Here is a 24,144-nt window from a genome sequence, read left to right as displayed (position 1 = left end):
TTCACTGGATGCGATTAGTGCATTGTCTTTCTGAGCCACAGCCAGATCTTGGGGTGAATCACTTGGACTCTGGTTCACTACCAGCCTATAAGGATCTGTGGTGATCAACGTCACCAGATTGTTGATGCATCCCAAAAAGACTGACCAACACTTTTAAATTCACTTAGAGCTGCAAATTAGAGCTGCAAACCACGGCTGCAGACTCAAGAATGACTCGACGACACAATTTTAGAATTCATCTAAACAAGATTAGTGGATTCTGAAAAGGAATAGTGAACTTTAGTGGCTCACTCAGTTACAGCATGGTCTGCGACATGAATATGTTGTTGTCCATGTTGACAACTGTTTAGCTCATCTTGTTCAGATTGCTAATGTAGTCTACAGGCTTTCAGTACACATTGTATTTGAACTTGTTTATGTAATAAATTTGCATTGAACCATTGTAAAAAAGATATGTAGTGTTCATAAGCTGTTATGTGACAATTTTAAAGATCTTGTTTTTAAAGGTACACTTGTAGTTTTGGGAAAGAATTTTGAATCAAAAAAGAATATTCACGGATACATACATGACTGACTGAATTAATAATTAATTACAGAATAAACAAATTGTCCTCAAAGAGCATAATTTTCATATTGTTTCTTTTCTTTGCAGGGACCCAACTTTCTGGCTTCAGACAGTGTTTTAGGGACCTCATTTCCCTCTTAGGATCCCTTATTTATTCAGTTATGAAAATATATCAATATTTGCGTTTGTATTATTACTTTTCTGAGTTTGAATTTCTTTTCCAAAACTGCATAATGCGCCTTTATAGTTGCTAGGTTTACACTAAATGGTCAGAAGTATGCCACACAGTACCTTCATAACTGTTAAAAGGATGGTTCCTGTTATTCGAAGTGTGTTTGTATAGGGTACTTATCCATAGTCAGTGTATTGCCCACAGTAGATGTTAGTTGCCTGCTTCTGGTTTGGAGAAGCAGCAGGAGTACCGATGTAGATGAGCTAAACAGTATACTGCTTTAGACAGGGTTAGCAGCAAAATATTTTAACCACTTGAAAGTGTTCTTCCCAACAAAAAAGTATTTAACTTTATGCAATATTTCAAATATTTTCACTGCTTTACCTTCCTGTCAGCCAGCCTTTCCAACAGGATCTCACCTTTATACAAGCCAAATATCATATCTCCAAAGCCACTCGAGTCTTAGCAGAAGCACTACTTACTTAATACACGGTTGGTTTGGAGAGCGCGATATTTGGCTTATATAACAGCAGTATACCATGAGAAAAGGCTGCCTGGTAGAAAGGTGAAGCTGAGAAAATCTTCAAAATATAATGTACATTTAAACTGATACAAATTTTTGTAAGTGGTTAAAATATGTTATATGTTGTTGCTGACCCTTTCCTCAACAGTGCATTGCTACGCTTCTGTGCTGGTACGCGTCTTTGCTTCTACAAAATTGGAGGCGTGTCAACATCCATAGACTGCAGGTAAGTCAGTGTCTCATACAACCTAGGTTCTGTATAAACACCTGAAAAATGTTAGAAATTAGTTTTAATACAAATATGAAATATTGTAGTTAAAGATATAGTTTTTGCACACTTTCCTGATATTGTTAGTTACATGACGTTGATAGATACTTTATTTTAAACCAGATTTCCAGAGGCTTTGAGTTGCTACACGGTTTACAGATGGCCAAATGTGTTTCTCTGCAATTATAATGTTCTTTTAGGATAAAAAAAGAAATAAAAAATTACTGAAACTGACTGCCTCACTTTTTTGAGTACATTTCTCAGCACTCTTCCTTTATACATAAATAATATTGTATGACACAGAAAAACATCTTTTTTAAGTTTTAAGTTAGTGTTTTTGAGTTACGGACAGTTAAGAGGGCTTACTGAACATGAAAGGATGGGTTTTCATTAGGCCTGTCACAGTACGTAACAGCCAATGAAATACAAGTAATTTTTCCAACAACCAATGAAAGCACAGATGTGTTTTTTTGACAGCCAATCAGAATATAGGGAGATTTTACAACAGCCAATCAGAATACAGGGGGATTTTCCAGCAACCAATCAGAATAAAGAGGTATTTCTCAACAGCCAATCACATTACAGTGGGATTTTCCAACAGCCAATCACAATAAAGGGGGATTTTCCAGCAACCAATCGGAATAAAGAGGTATTTCTCAATAGCCAATCACATTACAGTGGGATTTTATAACAGCCAATCACAATACAGGGGGATTTTCCAGCAACCAATCAGAATAAAGAGGTATTTCTCAACAGCCAATCACATTACAGTGGGATTTTCCAACAGCCACTTACAATACAGGGGGATTTTACTAGACTTGCACCGATTAATCGGCAATGCTCGGAATCGGGCCGGTTTTCACGTGACTGGCCTTGACCGGTGACCGGCCGGTCAGCGTCACAAATCCGGTTCTGTGCCCGTCATTGTTACACACATGTTCTGCACGATGGTCACGTCGCGCAGCAGACAAACTGACCGTGACGTCAACACAGCGCTGATAACAGCTACACACTCTGACACGTCTGCTTGAAGATGGTGTCAGCGACAGATTCCAAGAACAGGATAAAGAGAAGACAGACTACAACGAGACAGAGCAGCTGACAATGTCGCAAAACAGCCGTAAACTCTCTCGCACTTCAGGCTAATGCTAGCAAGCTAGCAGCAGACTGCTGTTCACAGACTGACAGTTCAAATCTCACTTCCTGTTCTGACTGAAGAATAAACAACCTGTTGCTGATGCGTCTCCTCAAACATTTTCTCATCCAGACTCGTTTAACTTCTGTGTTTGTTTTTCTCACGGCAAAGTTTTACTTCAAACTGTTGCACCGCATTAGTCTCCGGTTTGTTTACATCCGCTTCCACAAAAGATCACGTGAAATCGCGTACCACGAAATCCCGCGAGATGATCTCGCGAGATCACATTCACCCCATTCAGAATCTTAATATAAAATTATAATAAGGCCTGGTTGTAATCTGGATGATTTTGGAGAAAGTATTAAATGAATATTTAATAGTCAGTGTCTTATTATGAACATATTTACAAGAAAAGTTGCAAAAATGTTTGTGAATGCTGTCAATCACAGTTCTTAGAAAGACTGAAAATCGGAACCGGCCAAAATCGGAATTGGTAGGTCAGACCCCTCAAAAATCGGAAATTTAGAATCGGCTAAGAAAGTTGAAATCGGTGCAAGTCTAGATTTTACAACATCCAATCACAGCACAGATGTTTTTCATGACAGCCAGTCACAATACGGAGTCATTTTCAAACAACCAATCAGAATGCAGGGTTGTTTTGCAACGGCCAATCAGAATATAGGGATACTTTACAACAGCCAGTCACAATACAGGGGGATTTTCCATCAACCAATCAGAATAAAGAGGTAATTCTCAACAGCCAATCACATTACAGTGGGATTTTCCAACAGCCAATCAGAATACAGGGGGATTTTCCAATAGCCAATCAGAATACAGGGGGATTTTACAACAGCCAATCAGAATAAAGGGGGGTTTTACAACAGCCAATCACAATGCAGGGGGATTTAACAACAGCCAATCACAGCACAGATGTTTTTCATGACAGCCAGTCACAATACAGAGTCATTTTCAAACAACCAATCAGAATGCAGGGTTGTTTTGCAACGGCCAATCAGAATATAGGGAGATTTTACAACAGCCAATCACAATACAGGGGGATTTTCCAGCAACCAATCAGAATAAAGAGGTATTTCTCAACAGCCAATCACATTACAGTGGGATTTTCCAACAGCCAATCAGAAAACAGGGGGATTTTACAACAGCCGATCACAAAACAGGGTGATTTTCAAACACCTAATCAGAATACAGGGGAATTTTACAACAGCCAATCACAATGCAGTGGGATTTTACAACAGCCAATCACAGCAAAGGGTGATTTTCCAACAGCCAATCAGAATGCAGGGGGATTTTACAACATCCAATCACAGCACAGATGTTTTTCATGACAGCCAGTCACAATATGGGGTCATTTTCAAACAACCAATCAGAATGCAGGGGTTTTTTGCCAACAGCCAATCAGAATATAGGGGCATTTTACAACAGCCAGTTACAATACAGGGGGATTTTCCAACAGCCAATTAGAATACAGGGGGATTTTCCAGCAACCAATCAGAATAAAGAGGTATTTCTCAACAGCCAATCACATTACAGTGGGATTTTACAACAGCCAATCACAATACAGGGGGAATTTCCAGTAACCAATCAGAATAAAGAGGTACTTCTCAACAGCCAATCACATTACAGTGGGATTTTACAACAGCCAATCACAATACAGGGGGAATTTCCAGTAACCAATCAGAATAAAGAGGTACTTCTCAACAGCCAATCACATTACAGTGGGATTTTCCAACAGCCACTTACAATACAGGGGGATTTTACTAGACTTGCACCGATTAATCGGCAATGCTCGGAATCGGGCCGGTTTTCACGTGACTGGCCTTGACCGGTGACTAGCCGGTCAGCGTCACAAATCCGGTTCTGTGCCCGTCATTGTTACACACATGTTCTGCACGATGGTCACGTCATGCGCGCAGCAGACAAACTGACCGTGACGTCAACACAGCACTGATAACAGCTACACACTCAGACACACGTCTGCATGAAGCTGGTGTCAGCGACAGATTCCAAGAACAGGATAAAGAGAAGACAGACAGTCTACAACGAGACAGAGCAGCTGACAATGTCGCAAAACAGCCGTAAACTCTCTCGCACTTCAGGCTAATGCTAGCAAGCTAGCAGCAGACTGCTGTTCACAGAGGGACAGTTAAAATCTCACCTCCTGTTCTGGCTGAAGAATAAACAACCTGTGTTGATGTGTCTCCTCAAACATTTTCTCATCCAGACTCGTTTAACTTCTGTGTTTGTTTTTCTCACGGCAAAGTTTTACTTCAAACTGTTGCACCACGTCAGTCTCCGGTTTGTTTACATCCGCTTCCACAAAAGATCACGTGAAATTGCGTACCACGAAATCCCGCGAGATGATCTCGCGAGATCACATTCACCCAATTCAGAATCTTAATATAAAATTATAATGAGGCCTGGTTGTAATCTGGATGATTTTGGAGAAAGTATTAAATGAATATTTAATAGTCAGTGTCTTATTATGAACACATTTACAAGAAAAGTTGCAAAAATGTTTGTGAATGCTGTCAATCACAGTTCTTAGAAAGACTGAAAATTGGAACCGGCCAAAATCGGAATCGGTAGGTCAGACCCCTCAAAAATCGGAAATCGGAATCGGCTAAGAAAGTTGAAATCGGTGCAAGTGTAGATTTTACAACATCCAATCACAGCACAGATGTTTTTCATGACAGCCAGTCACAATACGGAGTCATTTTCAAACAACCAATCAGAATGCAGGGTTGTTTTGCAACGGCCAATCAGAATATAGGGAGATTTTACAACAGCCAATCACAATACAGGGGGATTTTCCAGCAACCAATCAGAATAAAGAGGTATTTCTCAACAGCCAATCACATTACAGTGGGATTTTCCAACAGCCAATCAGAATACAGGGGGATTTTCCAATTGCCAATCAGAATACATGGGGATTTTACAACAGCCAATCACAAAACAGGGTGATTTTCAAACAGCCAATCAGAATACAGGGGAATTTTACAACAGCCAATCACAATGCAGTGGGATTTTACAACAGCCAATCACAACAAAGGGTGATTTTCCAACAGCCAATCAGAATGCAGGGGGATTTTACAATATCGAATCACAGCACAGATGTTTTTCATGACATCCAGTCACAATATGGGGTCATTTTCAAACAACCAATCAGAATGCAGGGGATTTTTGCCAACAGCCAATCAGAATATAGGGGCATTTTACAACAGCCAGTTACAATACAGGGGGATTTTCCAACAGCCAATTAGAATACAGGGGGATTTTCCAGCAACCAATCAGAATAAAGAGGTACTTCTCAACAGCTAATCACATTAAAGTGGGATTTTCCAACAGCCAATCACAGTGCAGTGGGATTTTCCAACAGCCAATCACAATGCAGGGGGATTTTACAACAACCAATCACAGTGCAGTGGGATTTTCCAACAACCAATCACAATGCAGGGGGATTTTACAACAACCAATCACATTGCAGTGGGATTTTCAAACAGCCAATCAGAATGCAGGGGGATTTTGCAACAGCCAATCAGAATACAGAGGGATTTTCAAACAGCCAATCAGAATACAGGGGGATTTTCCAGTAACCAATCAGAATAAAGAGGTATTTCTCAACAGCCAATCACATTACAGAGTGATTTTACAACAGCCAATCAGAATACAGGGGTTTTTTCCAATAGCCAATCAGAATACAGGAGGATTTTACAACAGACAATCACAAAACAGGGTGATTTTCAAACAGCCAATCAGAATACAGGGGAATTTTACAACAGCCAATCACAATGCAGTGGGATTTTACAACATCCTATCACAGCACAGGGTGATTTTCCAACAGCCAATCAGAATGCAGGGGGATTTTACAACAGCCAATCACAATACAGGGGGATTTTACAATAGCCAATCAGAATACAGGGGAATTTTACAACAGCCAATCACAATGCAGGGGGATTTTAAAACAGCCAATCACAGCACGGATGTTTTTCATGACAGCCAATCACAATACAGGGTTATTTTCAAACAACCAATCAGAATATAGGGGGATTTTCTAGCAACCAATCAGAATAAAGAGATATTTCTCAACAGCCAATCACATTACAGTGGGATTTTGCAACAGCCAATCACAATACAGGGGGAATTTCCAGTAACCAATCAGAATAAAGAGGTACTTCTCAACAGCCAATCACATTACAGTGGGATTTTACAACAGCCAATCACAATACAGGGGGATTTTCCAGCAACCAATCAGAATAAAGAGGTATTTCTCAACACCCAATCACATTACAGTGGGATTTTACAATAGCCAATCACAGCACAGATGTTTTTCACGACAGCCAATCACAATACGGGGTCATTTTCAAACAACCAATCAGAATGCAGGGGTTTTTTGCAACGGCCAATCAGAATACAGGGGGATTTTGCAACAGCCAATCACAATGCAGGGGATTTTCCAGCAACCAATCAGAATGAAGAGGTACTTCTCAACAGCCAAAAACATTACAGGGGGATTTTACAACAGCCAATCACAATACAGGGTGATTTTACAATAGCCAATCACAGCACAGATGTTTTTCATGACATCCAATCACAATACAAGGTTATTTTCAAACAGCCAATCTGAATAAAGGGGGATTTTGCAACAGCTAATCACAGCACAGATGTTCTTCATGACAGCCAATCACAACAGAGGGGTATTTTCAAACAAACACTCACAACACAGGGAGATTTTACAATATATACAATTTTACAATATATGATTATCAAATTTCATAGATTGTTTAATGTGTATGTTATTTAGGAGGTGTGTCAAAAAGTAACAGGACTTAGTGTGCTGTGTGAGCTATGAGTCGGGTAGGGATTAGCGGGTTGTGTCAGTTTGTGACAGATTTTTCCTCAGCCGGACCAGAAACTTCAGGTTGGTTCATTGCTCTGTGCCCATCACTTGACGGCCTGAAATTAAAGAAAAAAGGTCATATATTTGTATACAATATAATTGATATGAGTATGCAGTTATCAGTATGAGTATTTCTATCATTGTATATGATGGAATATTAGAATGTCAGTATCAATATATAAAAATGCACAGTAACAAAAATCAAGTAGGGCAAGAACATCCTCTGAATTAAAATTGAATTCAAATATAAAAAATAATTCAGAGGATTATCTTCTGCCTCCTCAAACCTAATGTACCCCAGTGTGGGGGCTGGATTTGTTTTTAGAGTGGCAGTGTGAAAATATTTTAAATGTATGGCAAACAGGTTCTGGTAAGGATGGAATGTAAGGTTTATGCCACAGGTATCCTAAATTAACAGCATTGGGAAATACCCAAATCATTTTTTTATGTTTCTGTAATGGTTAATACACCAGTATGTAGAGGGAATTTAACCGAAATATTTCTAATGCTAAAATGTAATTATTATTGTTATCCATGAATTTTCAAATTTACTGTTTACAAAAAAAAAAACCCAGAAAACATAGTAAAGCACATTATTATTTCTTGATTAAGATGTCAAATTATAGTTATTTACTTGCATTCCTGAACAGAAAAAAATGTTTTAGTGGTTGAATGCTATGCTTGATTAATTTCTGACTTCTCAGAGAAGCCCAGTGAGCCAGCTCAAATTTGGGTACAAAAAGGTGAATTCAGTTTGAAATTCCTCATTCCTGTTCACAATGGTAAAACGTTGAGACTGCAGTGAAAATCAAAGAGTACACATTAAAACACTTCATGATGCTGGATGATCTCTGAGACAAATAGGGAAAGACATGGAGTCAATTGCTTCTGTGCTCAAAAAGTTACATTCAGTCACCCAAAAATGTATCTGTTTCACAAATGAATCACCATAGTTCACGTTCATGTAATTTATGTTTGGAGCAGACAAATCCACATTATCCTGTTTATTTATTTATTTATTTTTTGGTTTGATTTTTGCTGTTACAAATACCCATTTTTGGTAAACTGAAGAATAACGACAAAAAATTAGAAGATAGTTGTGTCCTCAACTTATTTCCACGATCCAATACAAAAGTATCAGAACTGATCAATATTAGTATGCTCAAAATAATATAACTGATTTCAATGCATTGCTGTTTCTTATTAAATTCTCTCACCCCTTTTTTTTCTTTTTCTCACAAGATAATCAAAATTAATTAGTACAGAGGAATTCTCTACTCTTCTACGCATGCTTTTTGGAGTCTTACTTCACACAATATAATTATTACCCAGTAATGATTTTTCCATACACTATTGTGGTTTTAGTAAACACTGAGTCTTACTTTGCACAATACGACAATTAACCAGTGATAATTTTTCCCATACAGTATTGTGGTCTTAGTAAACTCTTTTAAGTTGGACTCGTCAGTGCACCTCCAGGTTTCTACTAAACCTTGGTTAAAAACTGTCGGGACTCTTTCCCATCTCAACTCTTATATCTTGACATCTTTAGTAACCTGATTTTTCCCCCTTTTTTATTTTTCTAAAAATCAATTAAATAAATTTTCAGATTCTCACCAATCAGAATTGTTGAATCGCAGCGCTGAGTGAGTCTGGTCTCGGGTCTAAGGCCCTCCTTCTCACCCGTCTTTGTGGAGAGGTTGTGGTTGAAGGGAATATCTCCTCAGGGTGTGCACTACCACCGTCGACCCTGCAGAAACCCTCACACAAGCGATCCCACTTCTGACACCAAATTGTAAATTGAAAATCTGAAAATTAAGACCATGACCCCATGACCAAGATTGTCTTTGTGGTGTTTTAATCGAGCTTTGCAAAGGATCAGTACACAGTCACACTCAAAGTGTAAAAGGAACTGATAATCAAGTCAAGAATGTAAATCTGTCTTACAGGGTTAGGAGATGAAGGAGGTTGGGTCAGGATGGACCTGAACTGCTTATCGGGAGAGTCGGGATGTGACTGTGTTATCAGAAGTTGTTCTTCCAAAGGGAAAACAGCTGTGTGTTCAAGGACCAGTAACCAGTTAGTGCCTGACAGAACATGAGAAATAACTAAGAGGAACAACAGTGACCAGTTTGGTGAATAATTTTCCCACCACAGTGGTTACACAGCGTTGGGTAATTTCTCTATCATCCCTGGACACATCAAGACCATAAATACTGGGCAACAGGTCCCACTCGTTACAACACAGACATTCTTCCTCTGTGGGCATAGAGTCACAGCATTCACAGGAGCACAACCGGTCTTCACAGATTCACAGACATGCAGCAGCTGCTTCACCCTCATCTGCCCGTTGCCCCTCTCTCTCTATCCTCATCCGCTCTTTGTTTGTAGGAACTCAAACTCCTCATCCGTATACTCGGGCTCAAATAAGTACTGGCAGCCACTGAAATCAAAGGTCTCATCTACATTCTCCAAATCAGGTAAATATTTAGCCATGACACTTCAATCGGCCTAGTAAACTCTCACCTGTACTATGGGACAACCAACTGACTTTTACAAGTCATGGCTCCTCTGTTTTCTTCCAGTAACAAGCAAAGTTCCCGTGAGATTTTGTCACACACAGCCCGGAGCAAGTGAAGGGTAAGACAGACGCTTCGCATGCTGTTGACAGAGATAAAACTGGCAATCTGAGCGGGTCTGTGGTGAAAAAAAGCACTTTCAATGCAAGAACTTGTACGGGACACATTTGTCCAGTGTATACTGTTGTACTTATTTCGCAGCTGCCAGCTGCATCTGCCTTCCTCAATACTGGACCAATTTCAAAACGAGCTGTCTCAATCAAGGCCAAGGTTGAAAATTTCCAAAGTTGTCCTTTAATACTCACTCATAATTTCACCATGTCTTGATGGAGACTACATTCTATGAAGTTTTCTGACCATTCTATGGCCATTATCACTAAAGGCTAAAACACACCGGGCCACGCTGCATCACTCTCGTCCAAGACAGTGTGCTTGGAATATATCTCGACCTCAGCATCTCTGACCCTCCATCTTTGCCCTCAAGCTAGCGTGTGTTGTCAGACTGAGCTCCTGTCTGTGCAGGAGAGCAGAGGCAGTGGTCTGAAGAAGTGTCTGTGTGTTAAAGTGATAGTTCACCCAAAAATGAAATTCCACTCATGCCATTTACACCATGTTTTTAGCCTAAACAGGGCTGTACAGTGCGACAATTTTCATCGCATTTGCTACTAAAAATCATTCTGTGCGAAGAGAAATACGTGTCCACTCGCACAAGTGTGAAGGAGTTGCGCTGGTATCATGTCTAAAAAACAATAGTAGGGAAAACAAGGCTATAGGCCACTTATGGCCCGCGAGATAATTTCACGTGTCTGTTATGAATGGCCCATCGGTAAATAGCACTCCCACCACTCATACTACAAGTCCCACAATGCACTGCGTCAGCTGCCGCGCAACTCGAGAAATAAATCAGCTCGCAGTCGCGAAGACACGAGCTTCTGTCAAACGACAATGTAAACAGGTTTGTCTGTTTAGGCAACTGACTCAGTGCAAAGAAACACAAGTATATGAGGAGGGAGATGAACTGCAGCTCCACCTGAAACCAGGTAAAAATAAAAATAAGACTGACCCACAGCAGAGAGAGAGAGAGAGAGAGAGAGAGTCAATATGGACAGATGTGTCGACTTGATATAAAAAACTTTTTATGATCATGAATCATAATATTAATGTACACTTATGTGGTGCGTGATTTTTTTTTTACTCCAAGTCTGATCTGTCTACTTTTAAATACTTAATTGCTGCGTTATTGTAAGTCATGATGAAGAGTCCAGACTCTGTCTCTCCTCTTCATCTCCTCAGTGTGTGTCAGTGTGCAGTTTAACCTTTTCCTAAAATACTGCTGGTTCTGTGGTGTTACATTTTAAATCTGAAGCCTGCAGTGCACCATAGAAGCTACAGTTGACTTTTCTGTTGAAGTTCTCAGTGCGTTTTGGCCTTAATGTTAAATTGAGCAGGTCAATATGTTCATCTGTACCTGATGGGCTGATGGGTTTGTAATATTATTATATGAGCATATTTTTATGCCAAATGCAGTGCCATTGAGGGTTTGCATGATTAAAGTGTGCGATATCTTGTGTGCAGACAAAAAGCAAGCATTTTCAAATGTAACCCCCACCTGGATATGTGAGCTGAAATATTCTGAGCTGAAATATTCTCGTTTTCTTTTGTTATTGTTGAAGAAAAAAAATATTTTAAATCTTATTTATTTTATTGAGGAAAAAGTTGTTGCAGTCTGGCTGTTCAAATTCATATTTCTGAGTAAAACATAGTCAGTTTTAGACAGTTCAATAAATGTTAATCCTGTTTGGCCCGCGACTTAGACTGTGTTTTAAATTTTGGCCCTTTCTGTGTTTGAGTTTGACACCCCTGCTATAGGCTGTCTCTTGTCCTATACGTTAGTTGTTGTAGCAATGCTTCACGGGAGTTGTAGTTCTAAGTGTGTACGGTCCTTCTCAATCCGAATACAAAAGAACTACATTTCCGGGTAAACAAACCAAAAAAGCACTGTTTTGTAAATATTGTGTGGCGGCAGGTGAACTGATGGCAGGGAATACGCCATACATCACAGGGAGTACAATCTTTAAACATGACAACGTTTATAAACACAGTATTACAAAGCGACACATCGCCTGTAGAGATGCTCACCTCGCCTCAAGTCAAGTTTTTTTGTAACATATTGTTCTGTTTTGAGTGTTCAATTTGAATGTTCAAGTACGTAAAATAAATAAGAATTGAAAGATCTGCTGCTGATTTAAAAATAATTTCAGTGGAAACGTGGAAAAAAAGTGGAAATAGTGTTACTGCAGTATTTTATCACTAAGAAATAACAAGATTTGTATGCATAGGCCTATGATGAGTAAATGGCAGATTTTAGTGTTGAACAGTAAAAATGACTAATTTTACTATTTTTCTCAAAGATGAAACCCTAACATTACAGAATGCATGATTATAATCAGCAACTTTGAGATAAAAAAATATGGTTTGAATGGGAGTTAATTGTCCTTAACGTCTAAATCTGATGCTACACAAAAAGTATAAATGCATCAAAGTCAATATTTTGGTTAATCCTTGACATATCCAAGACTGATAAAAAAAAAAAATGCCCCAGCCACCCAACATTTGTTGTATGGAAAATATCTAAATTTCTTTGCTTTTTTTCATGAATAATAACAGTGATATCGAGTAATCAAACAGGCATTTAAAGGGTTAAACTTCTCAAAATGATTGAATGTTTAGTTTTGGGGGCAGGACTGAAGTTGTTTGAGAGATTTATGCAGAAAAAAGTAGAAAAAATATGAATCTGTACTTTTTTTAATGTAGTTTTTATGGAGGTGGACATTTTTGTCCTTAACAACCAATTAGGATGGAAATTAAGACGAAGCCAGGGGGTTAACATTTGATCAGTATCGAATTTAGCCAATAAACACGTTAACTAACTGTCCAACTGTGTGTGCTACTAAATTTTTCTTTGTGCTATTAAAATTTTTAACTTGCTAGCACCAGTGCTACCACCTAAAAAAGTAAGTGTACAGCCCTGCTAAATGTCATCTGTAGCCTTTCAGGTCCAAATGCTCTGTAGTCATGGTAATGGGGTCCTTTGACGAGAGGGTCCTGCAAGGACAGATGGACCACGCTCATTCCAGCCCAGGTGCCCCACTCCCAAAGCAAAAAAGCTACGAAGATCTAGAGAGGGACAGCAGAGAGGAGGGAGGGAGGGGGATCGTGTGTGAAGTGCCGACTGATAGAAAACTTGTTTGATGATAAATCCTGATGGTACTGAACAGTTATCTGATTAAAATATCTGTCTGAAACAGACAGATGCTCGGCTACTCTATGAAATGTTTGTCACTTCACTGCATTATTCTGAAGCCTGCAGTGTGTTTTGGCCTTTCGGAAAAAAGTGTATAGTTTTTTTTAAGGCTGCCTCAAGGGTTAAAGGGATATTTTTCAAGTGTTTAAAGTGTAATTCAAATGTAACTTTATTAAATCAAATACATTAACCTAAATGACAAATATGCCGAGAAACCCTCAGAGGCACTGCATTTGGCATGAAAATACATGCTCAAATAATTACATGACAAACCCAAGTCCATCAGGCACAGATGAGCATACTGACCTGCTCAATTTAACATTAAGGCCAAAACGCACTAAAAACTTCAATAGTTAAGTCAAATGAAGCTTCTAATAGCGCACTGCACTGTAGCGATACTAATTTCAAACAAGGTAAACTTCCAGCTCTCCTCACAGATCAACGATAAAGAAGGGCACTACTTAATGGTCAAAGGTTTAATTGACCACAAACAAGTTACATTATTGAATGTTTATAGACCACCAGGAAATAATAAACAGCTGATCAAAAAAGTTTTTAATCTTATATCTGGTGTGTGATATAGTGTCAGGTGTGTTGGTATGTGGGGGAGACTGGAATATCCAACTTTATCCCTCCATGGACAGGTGCAACAAAAAACAAAACAAAAAAATAATAAGACCTGAAGCAGTAGACATCAAAACATTGCTTAAATAATTGGTATGCTAGATGTGTGGAGGGAGCTACACCCACTTGATAGATGCTTTACTTTTTTTTCTCATGCTCATTCTGTATATTCAAGAATTGATTATTTTTTTATGTTTAATTCAGATCACCACAGGATTACCAAATGTAACATTGGGGTAAGGGGCATCTCTGATCATGCAGGGGTATATTTAACACTGCATTTTGACAGCAAGCCCAAAGACACATTATGGAGATTTAACACTAATCTTTTGAATGATCCTCAATGTCAGAAATACAAAAAGGGAGAATTTCAAGAATACATGACCCATAATGACAATGGCACAGTGTCTCCCAGTACACTGTGGGACGCTGCAAAAGCTGTTATAAGAGGTAAACTTATCATGTGGTCAGCTCAGAAGAAGAAAGAAAAAGAGAAACAAGGATTTGACTGAAAACTTAAAGTCTTTGGAGAATAAACACCCATTGGAATGGTATTAAACCTTTAGAGAGATTATAATACCAGTTCTTAAGGAATGTTTTAATTATGTTCTTCGAGGGGGGGAGACTCCATCGTCCTGGACACAAGCAGTAATTTTAGTCATTCCTAACACGGGTAAAGATAAGTCTAGTTCTTACAGACCCATATCTGTTTTAAATATGGAGGAAAATATAATCCTGGATTTGACAGATACAGACCAAACTGGTTTTGTAAAAAACAGGCAGACCCAGGACAATGTGAGGCGGGCTTCCACCTCATTGAGTATATGAGAAACAGTGGATAGAGAATCTATTGCCGAGAAAGCTTTTGATTCTGTTCGATGGGAATATTTATACTTGGTTCTTAGACGATTTGGTTTTAACAGCCAGGTAGTTGGATGCCTGAAATCTTTACCTTCATTGCTCTCCCACAGCCAGAATTAAAATAAATGGGAATTTATCTAAAACAGCGTCTCTTGAGAGGGGATGTCGTCAGGGATGCCCCCTCAGTCCTACACTTTTCGCCCTCTTTATTGAGCCACTAGCACAGGAAATCGGAGAAGATAATGACGTAACAGGCATATTGATTGGAGATACACAACACAAGACCTGTCTGTACGCAGATGACATTCTTGTGACGCTTACCAACCCTAATGAAAGCTTGCCTAAATTACTATCTCTTCTTAAAGTATTTGGTTCATACTCCGGGTACAAATTGAACTTACAGAAAACCCAAACTTTTTACTATGAACCACAAGAAAAAGTTTACAGATTATGTCATTTTAAATGGAAGGGTGACATAATTAAATACCTGGGAGTACAAATACCTAGAGATCTAACTGCCATCTATGAACATAACTATACTCATATAACAGTGGATATTAAGGCCGATTTAAATCGCTGGTCATTATTACCAATGAACACGTATAATCGAATAGACGTTATAAAGATGAATATATTACCCAGGCTGCTCTACCTTTTTCAGTCATTGCCTGTTGATGTCCCTCCCAAGCAATTCAGTGAGTGGAACAGAATGATTTCAACCTTCATTTGGGGAAAGCAAAGACCCAGGATTCGATTTCAAACATTACAATTGCCCAAGGACAGAGGAGGAAGGGCTTCAGCCTGCTTAGAAGATTATTACAAAGCAGCACAGTTACGTTTTCTGTGTGATCCTACATATGATGCGCAACGGAAAGACATAGAACAAACTCAAACAAACATACCTCTTCAATCTATATTTGGGGAAAAATCCCTTCAGAAGAAATATTTAGACAAAATTATCTAAATGGACTGCAGTCCCCTTAAACATTTGGCATAAAGAATTTAAAGACCTGAACTTTGAGAGGAATGCACAAATATTACACTGGGTGGCGTATGACACAGAATTCACACCGGCTAAATTTGAAAACAGATTTAAACTCTGGACAAATGCAGGCATGACCTCATACTGTATGATATCCTACAATAGAGGCTTAGATACCTTTCAACAACTTTCAAAAACATATAACGTAGTAAAGAAAAGCAATAACCAGAAAATGGTTGAGCATAGAACCTCCTAAAACCTTTGAGTGGATAGAAATAGTTAATGACATTTATACTATGGAACGATTGACCTTTTCCCTGAAAAAAATGGAAGTCCTATTTGAAACTGTAGTGATTTCTTTATACATGTTTGGTTGGAGAAACAATGTAATGTATTTTTCCTATGCACAAACAGAGCAGACTTTTAAGTTAAGAAAGAATGGGAGACATCTCACTTTGAAGGAAACACTGAGGACTAGCATTAAATGGAGCCAAGGATCATAAAAACTTTTTGGACTTTTTCGACAATGAATGTAACCCGGGTTCATTCAATCCTCATTCTGTATGTTTAGCATTTCTCTACACCTGTGATGACCCTGTCTGTTTTAAGTTCTGTTTTTGTTTAAAAGAAAATAATAAAAATAAAGTTTAAAAAAAAAATTGTGTTGTCAAAAAAGGAATTCACATTAAAGCATTAACGCGTTAACTTTGACGGCCCTATTAAATATACATTCATCGCATAGTTTGTGTTTTGCAGCTACACCCTACCTCAGAAATGTTGTGTTTTTTGTTTGACAAATAATTACAGGAATATTTTTTAGTCATAATTTGTCTGCAATCTCATTATGTGAAAAAAAAAATTGTATCATTAAGCCAGTATCAGAAATTGTATCGAATCGTGAGTTGAATGTATTGTTACATCCCTAGTCACCATTAGGGATGTTCCTGGTGACTAATTTCCCTGTCGATTAAGGCAAAATTGAATTTAGACTAATCGACTGGTCTAACACTAAGAAAACACTCAGAAAGCTGCTAAAATGTAGTAGAATTTATTGATTTATAATGTTAAACACTGTCCGAAAAAAATACTGTGTTTATTAAGAGCCATTTGAAGACGTTAATCACAGTCTACAATCGCAAAATCGTACTTTAAATGCCGCTGAAATGCGCGTTATTTTGCGCTGTGCAATACAAGCCTCACACATTGCTGTACAAAACATGACAACAACTCACTAAACACCTTTTCAGACCAGAGGGTCACAGTGTCTGCGGGTAAAGGACCCAGAGCTAATGTTAGCTGCCAGCCTGACACACAATGTGGCTAATGTTAGTAATGCTAGCAGCAGCAGTTTGGCTTGCAGATTTATGTCCGTGTAAGTTCTTAATGTGGGCACATTTCTCCAGTCGAGTGAATACATATCAGCTTATTCTGTCACAGTTTTACATTGATCTGTCCGACTTTGCAACTCTGGATGTTTATATCAGCAAACATCCCCAAACATCATCCAGACTTCTTCAGGTTTCTTCTTTTGTTTTTTTTTTCTCACTGCTAAGCATTACTACAGCAAACTGTTGCATGAAGTCAGCCTCTGTTTTGTTTACATCTGCCTACCATCACAAGAGATTGCGCTTCCTCTGGTATATAAACTTGATAAGACTGAGGCTAAGAGTGACCCGGAGCACTTTTGAAGAAAATGTAAAAGATTTCATTGGCAGTGATTTATTATGAATGTACAATTCAATTTTCCAAAAATGTTTTTGTATACTGCCGATTACAGGTCTTACAAAGAAAGAAAATTTGAATTAGCAAAGGTCAGACTTTAAATAGAATGGAATTGGCAATGGACACTGCAATCTATACAATTCTAATCATACAGTTGGTCTAATAATGTTGGTTGGTTAATGGTTTAATAATTTGTGTATCAATTACTTTGTGGCTGATCAGGTTAATTATCAGCTAATTATTGTCAGTTTCTAACTGCAGTATGCAATAAATGGTTGCCCTTTGTGTGTGTTTACCTGTCACTCACTACTGAAAGTACACAACACAATAAAAACCCGATATTTTTATAATAGTGAAATATAAAATGAGTTTTTACGTTGTCTGATTGACTGCATTTATTTAGTGGTTTGATTAATGGTTTAAGGTTACGGGCTGTTTCCCAGAGTTGGGACAACCTTAAGGGAGACCTTGAAATACAACTTACGATGCACGTAGCGCTACGAAGGCTCTGGGAAACGGGGCCCAGGTCTGACAAAGAAAGAACCAATACTTTTATAGTCATACTCCTATTACGCTATACCACATGGAAGCAGCTTACCTTAATAGTGATAACGCACTTGCCACTCTGTATTTTACACCCAGCAGCAAAGTCTTGTAACACCAGTATACACACTGAGTGTTAAAGTGAAAAACATGGTGACACAAAACACTGCATGCCAAAAACATAATATAGGACAAGCAATTGTATAATTCCTCTGGAATAATAATAAAAAAAAAAAACATTCAAAAAACACAGAGAAATAACCACTGGCAAAGGACAATCCCATCGTTACTTTGTGATCATCTAATGAAATCTTTGAATTGATACAACAAAGTACGTAGTAATTTCTGTGGTAGTGGATCTTTTGTTTGTTCCGTTTTGTTATATGATTTTGTCTTTTATGTGATGCAGAACAGGAATTAGCTGTAAACCAGTTTTAAGTGAGTCAGAGCTGTTTAATTCTAACTGATTTTATTACATTATTTTTAATCTTTTCCTACAAATAATAAATGAAATAAAAGTGAAAAATGTTGTGTGTTATTGTAAGTTTTAAGGCTTTCACAAAGTAATAAAACTATTTGTGCAGCATCATGCATAATGTACATAAGATGAGATAAGTACAACATTGACTTTGATGCATTATTAGTTTTTGTGCACCATCAGATTTGAACTTTTTCTCCTTTTCATACTGTTGGTGGATGAAATTTCCCCATTGACTTCCATTATAACCACATTTTTTGATCGCACAGCCATTACAGTATAAAAAGATGCATTCTGGTCTGTAGGGAAGAGGTCAAATTAGTTTCTAATGTTGACCACCTCATGACACCATTTACCCACTATAGGCCTATGAATGAAATGCTCGTCATAAAGCAAGTATGAAAAAAATTCTAAATGTTTCAGTAATACTAGTTTTCATTTTCCCTAAAAAAAAAAACTCAGAAAACCAAATGCATATTGAGGGTGCATGGTTGGTTTTCTGTTTCATTTTGTTGGCGTCGGTGACAGAGCTTATAAAATTGGCATTTAAAATATTACAATTCTAAAAATATTTAAATATTTAGTAGTTTTGACCAGAACTGAGGTTAATTAACATATTTACCAACAGTAATTCCAACAGTACTGAAACAGAGTTTATTCCAGATAGATATAATTTACTCTACTAAGTTGCCTTACTTGGCAGTTATCTCCCTGGACGCCCAACAGGCATTTGATCAAATTGAATGGAAGTACATGTTTGCTACTATTCTTGCCCCAAATCCTCCATTTTGACTAATCATGACAGGTCTCCCCCAGGCAGGGTTGCTGCCTCTCCCCAATGCTCTTTGCGCTGACTCTCGAGCCTCTGGCCATTTCTATTAGAGCCAGTCCCCAAATCACTGGTATAAGTTGCGGCACATCTCATTGTACCATTGGTCTGTACGCAGGTGATATAATTTTGTCTCTAAACCCAGAAAGCTGCCAAAAGCTGTTTATTATATCAAAAACGGGAAACAGGGATGTTTTTAGATCTTTTAGTGTTAACTGGGGAAAAAGTTTGTTCATGCCCTTCTCTCATGGTCTCGACGCTGGCTTTCTCGGCAATCTACCCTCAGACTTTCCACTGAACACCTTGTGTATCTCGGGATTAATATCACTAGAAACCCTAAATTTCTTTTTAAACTTAATTTTTTGGATTTGGGGACTAAAACTATGATAGATAAATGGAAATTTCTCGTTCTTTCTTTAATCGGATGCGTTAATATTATTAGGATGCTAGTACTCCCCAAATTTATTTCTCTCTTTCAACATGTCCCGATTTTTCTTACATCTTCGTTCTTTAAAATATGCCCTTCATTTGGGCTAACGAAGGTGGCCAGGGCCTTCTTGTCTTCCAACATTATTACTGGGCCTGCAATGCCAGTTCATGGGTTTTCTCATCATTCTGCTGCTAGACAGAAGAGCAGTGTCTGTATCAGATGGCCTGAGATTGAGTCTTGTAATGCAGTCTTAATCACTGGAGCCTCTTTAATGGCCTTTTTATTTTCAAAGCCAAATCCACCTATCAAATTTCTAAAGGATGACTTTATTTTTTTTGTATATTATTCAGTTTAAAGTCATTCATTCTGTCTCTTCTACTTGTGATAAGTGTAAGACAGGTGATGGTGAGGACGTGTTGAGTATAGAGAAAAAGATTTTTTTATTAATCTAATATTACTACTGTGTAAATTCCATATTCATGAATGTAAACTTACAAACCTGTCTTGTTTTTATTTCTGCCAGCAAAAAATAAAAACTGCTCTCTTTACCCATTTTTCTTTTTTGGTTTTAAAAAAAAAAAAAAAAAAAAAAAAGCACTCACTTAAAGGCATACTCCCTCTTGTGGCATGGATTGGCAACAACTCAGGGTTACATGTGTGCAATGTCTGAATACACCTATGAATTACTGGTAGGAAATTAATTATTGATTTTTCAGGGAGTAAAGCAATACGTTTTTGAGTTAACGGGATATTACAATCTTAAAATATTAATTCTGTATCTGCTTTTGACTAAAATCCAATGAATACTATGTCCTACTGGCTTTATTTTTTAATATACGGTTACTTTCACATTTTGCATAAATGATTTGCAGCAGCATTTCTCATCTTTCTTATAAATCCCAAACTTATTCTACACTTGAGTCTTATGAAAGTTTGGTGATGCAACGCGGTACAATGTCAATTCTGTCACTGTTTTCAGCACCGTCTGTTATGAGCAAATGAAGAGGAGCCACAGGAGAGGGAGGAGGGAGCGCTTGTTTTTGTGAGTGAAAAAGCACAGAGCCACGAGTCTGACCCACAGAGACGTCATGTCACTGTGAGAACAGGTAACACAGAGCATCACTGTTCCTCCACACTAATCAAAACCACACCACTCTTCAAATGAAACAGAGCAGCAGATCATCTTACTGCAAAAATACTGATATTTTAAACAGTTCCAAAGTTTCTCATTTACCTCACTTACACATGAGACTCATAATAAGATATAAACATCACTGTAAAGTCTCCCTCTCTGTCTCTACTGTTACTATATTTAGTAAAACTATCAGGATTTTTTGGCAACTAACAGCACTCTACAAACATAGCATTAATTGAATCAAAATGTAAAGACTGACACATTGCATTGTCTTGTATTGCGTCGTATCGTATCGTATCGTATCGTATCGTATCGTATCGTATCGTATCAGAATTGAATCGTATCGAACCGAATCGCTGGCCGCTTAAAGATTTATAAAATATATCGTATTGTTGAACATGTATCGAGATACGTATCGAATCGTCTCAGTCAGTGAGATTCACACCCCTAGGCCTGATGCTATCAGCTAGTGTTTGTGAATAGTACTCCTTACAGCAGTGGTTCCCAGGCTTCTTTGGCTCGTGATCAAATATAGGCAATATCTGGTTAAAACATATATTATAATGCTCTCTTTTAACCCACCATATTTAATTGAGCAGCTGAGGTTGTGTTTTTAACATTATAAAGATTAATTTAATTTTAATTTAGCAATTATTTATTTATTATTTATTTAATAATTTTATTTTTCAAGTTCAAAACATTTGGCCCCAATATAGCTCCATAGGTTTAAAGCTAAAACCCAAAAAGGGCACACTTTGAAGCATATATTCCCTCCTGTAGTATTGAGGGGCAACACTCTTCTCTTCATAAGCTCGATTCTCCTGGCTCTTATTTTGATAGAACTAATTTAACTTCCAGGTCAGATGTCTGCCTTTCAACGGTTTTCAAGTCAACAAGTAAGAAATAAGATAACACCAGTATAATTTACAATAATTATTTGGATTTCTCTCTTGTTTTTATTTCTGCCAGTAAAAATAGAAAATTAGCTCCCTTTACCAATTTTTCTTTGCTGGCTTAAAAGCACTAACTTGAGGGTATACTCCCTCTTGTGGCATAAATAGGCAACAATTTGGGGTTTCATCTGTACATTGTGTGAGTATACCTATGAATTACTGGTTAAAAATTACATATTTATTTTTCAAGGAGGAATCTGGTGTCCAATGACTGTTCAGTTATCTCTGTGCAAGCAGCTACAGTCTGAGAGGCTACACTTGACATTTAGGCTAAAAACATGGTGTAAATGGCGTCTTTTTGGGTCAAATTTTAATGTCGCAATTTACGGACACTTGGATTACACCACATGAGCAGTATGAGACATTTTGTGGGGGTTTTTGTGTGTATTCTTTTAACATTTTAAAATTGGTCACTGTTCACTTCAATTGTACTGGATTTGGCTGCAACACTGTTTTCCACAGAAACCCCGGGAGTGTTTTGTGAACTGGAGATCTTCACTCAGTGAATTTTCATTTTTGGGGGAACTACTGCTTTAGGACATTACAACCTTCAAATATTAATTTTGTATTTGCCTTTAAACAATATCCAATGAATATTTATTATATTGATATATATTTTTAATTTTCATAAAGTTACTTTAACTTCTGTGTCAAGTCTTCCTGTCAGTCATATCAAAATGGAAAACAATACATGTACGTTTTAGCAAACAGGACATTGCAACCTTCAAACATTAATTCTGTGTTTGCCTTCAACTACAATGAAATTACATTAAATAAACAATATATCAATATATATAATATATATGGCTTGTGTCAGTTAGGCAATGAAGGAAAGCATCACTAAAGGCACAAATATTATAAGTTAAAGGCAAGATATTAGTTAAAAGCAAATACAGAAATAGTATTTGAAGGTTGTGTTGTCCCATTTACTCAGGGACTTATTGTTTTATGTTCAGATGTAACAGAGATAGCTAAACAGTCACTGGGCACTAGTTTCCTCTCTGAAAAATAAATGTGTAATTTTTAGCCAGCAATTCATAGGTATACTCACACATTGAACAGATGAAACCCTGAGTTATTGCCTGTTTTTGCCACAAGAGGGAGTATACCCTCAAGTTAGTGCTTTGAACCAGAAAACAAAAATGGGTAAAGAGAGCTAATTTTCTTTTTTTTTTGCCAGCAGACATAAAAACAAGAGTAAAAATCTAAATAATGATACTAAAAAAAGGGATCAGTTTTGGTGTAATTTTATTTCTTACTTGTTGACTTGAAAACAGCAGAAAGGCAGACAGTTGACCCGGAAGTTAAATAAGCTCTATCAAAATAAGAGCCAGGAGAATCAAACTCAGGCATAGCATATATGAAGACATGAGTGTTGCCCCTTCATACCATAGTAGGGAATATATCCTATAAATAATAAACCAAAATGTGAAATTGCTCATCTTTAAATCCAAAATAATTTTATAGATTACATCCTAACCAACCATCCTAAGCAATCTATGAACTTTGATAAATATAAAGGCAAAGGGCTGAGTTTCTTCAGTTTTCAGGACACATTATAAGAGACAAAATACTATTTTTTGAACTATGAAGGTAAACACAGAGTTAATGTTTGGAGATTACAAACACATGTATTAAAGATATTTACATCATATCGAAACAAAATACTCGCTTATGCTGGTTTATACTGGTTTATGCGTGTTGGACTAGTAGTAAGAATTTTCATATAAATTATTTCAGATTCATCGATTCTTTAACTAGAATGTAATCTTTCAAGTATTTTAGATGTAAAAATGACCTTTTTTCAATTTTGGTTTAAAATATAGAAAGGGCACACTTAAGGGTATATTTCATAAACGTGTCATAAACGGGCAACAACTCTTTGTCTTCATATGTGCTTAATTTATGTGCTATGAGTTATAGTTTCCTGGCTCAGACAAATAGACAGTATATAGAATGTTGCATATATATAAGTTCTTGCTGCTCACACAAATTAAACAGGATTTTGAGCGGTGCTCCCTACTAAATCTTTCTGTAGCTGCCAGAATCAATGCAATTAAAATAAATGTTTTCCCGCACATTTTATAGTTATTCCAATGTATTCCAATATTTCTTCCTCTTTC

The sequence above is a fragment of the Lutjanus erythropterus genome, chromosome 14 (assembly GCF_056507025.1).
Source record: "Lutjanus erythropterus isolate fLutEry1 chromosome 14, fLutEry1.hap2, whole genome shotgun sequence".
In the NCBI taxonomy this organism is placed as follows: Eukaryota; Metazoa; Chordata; class Actinopteri; order Lutjaniformes; family Lutjanidae; genus Lutjanus; species Lutjanus erythropterus.
Note: the sequence above shows the minus strand (reverse complement) of the source record.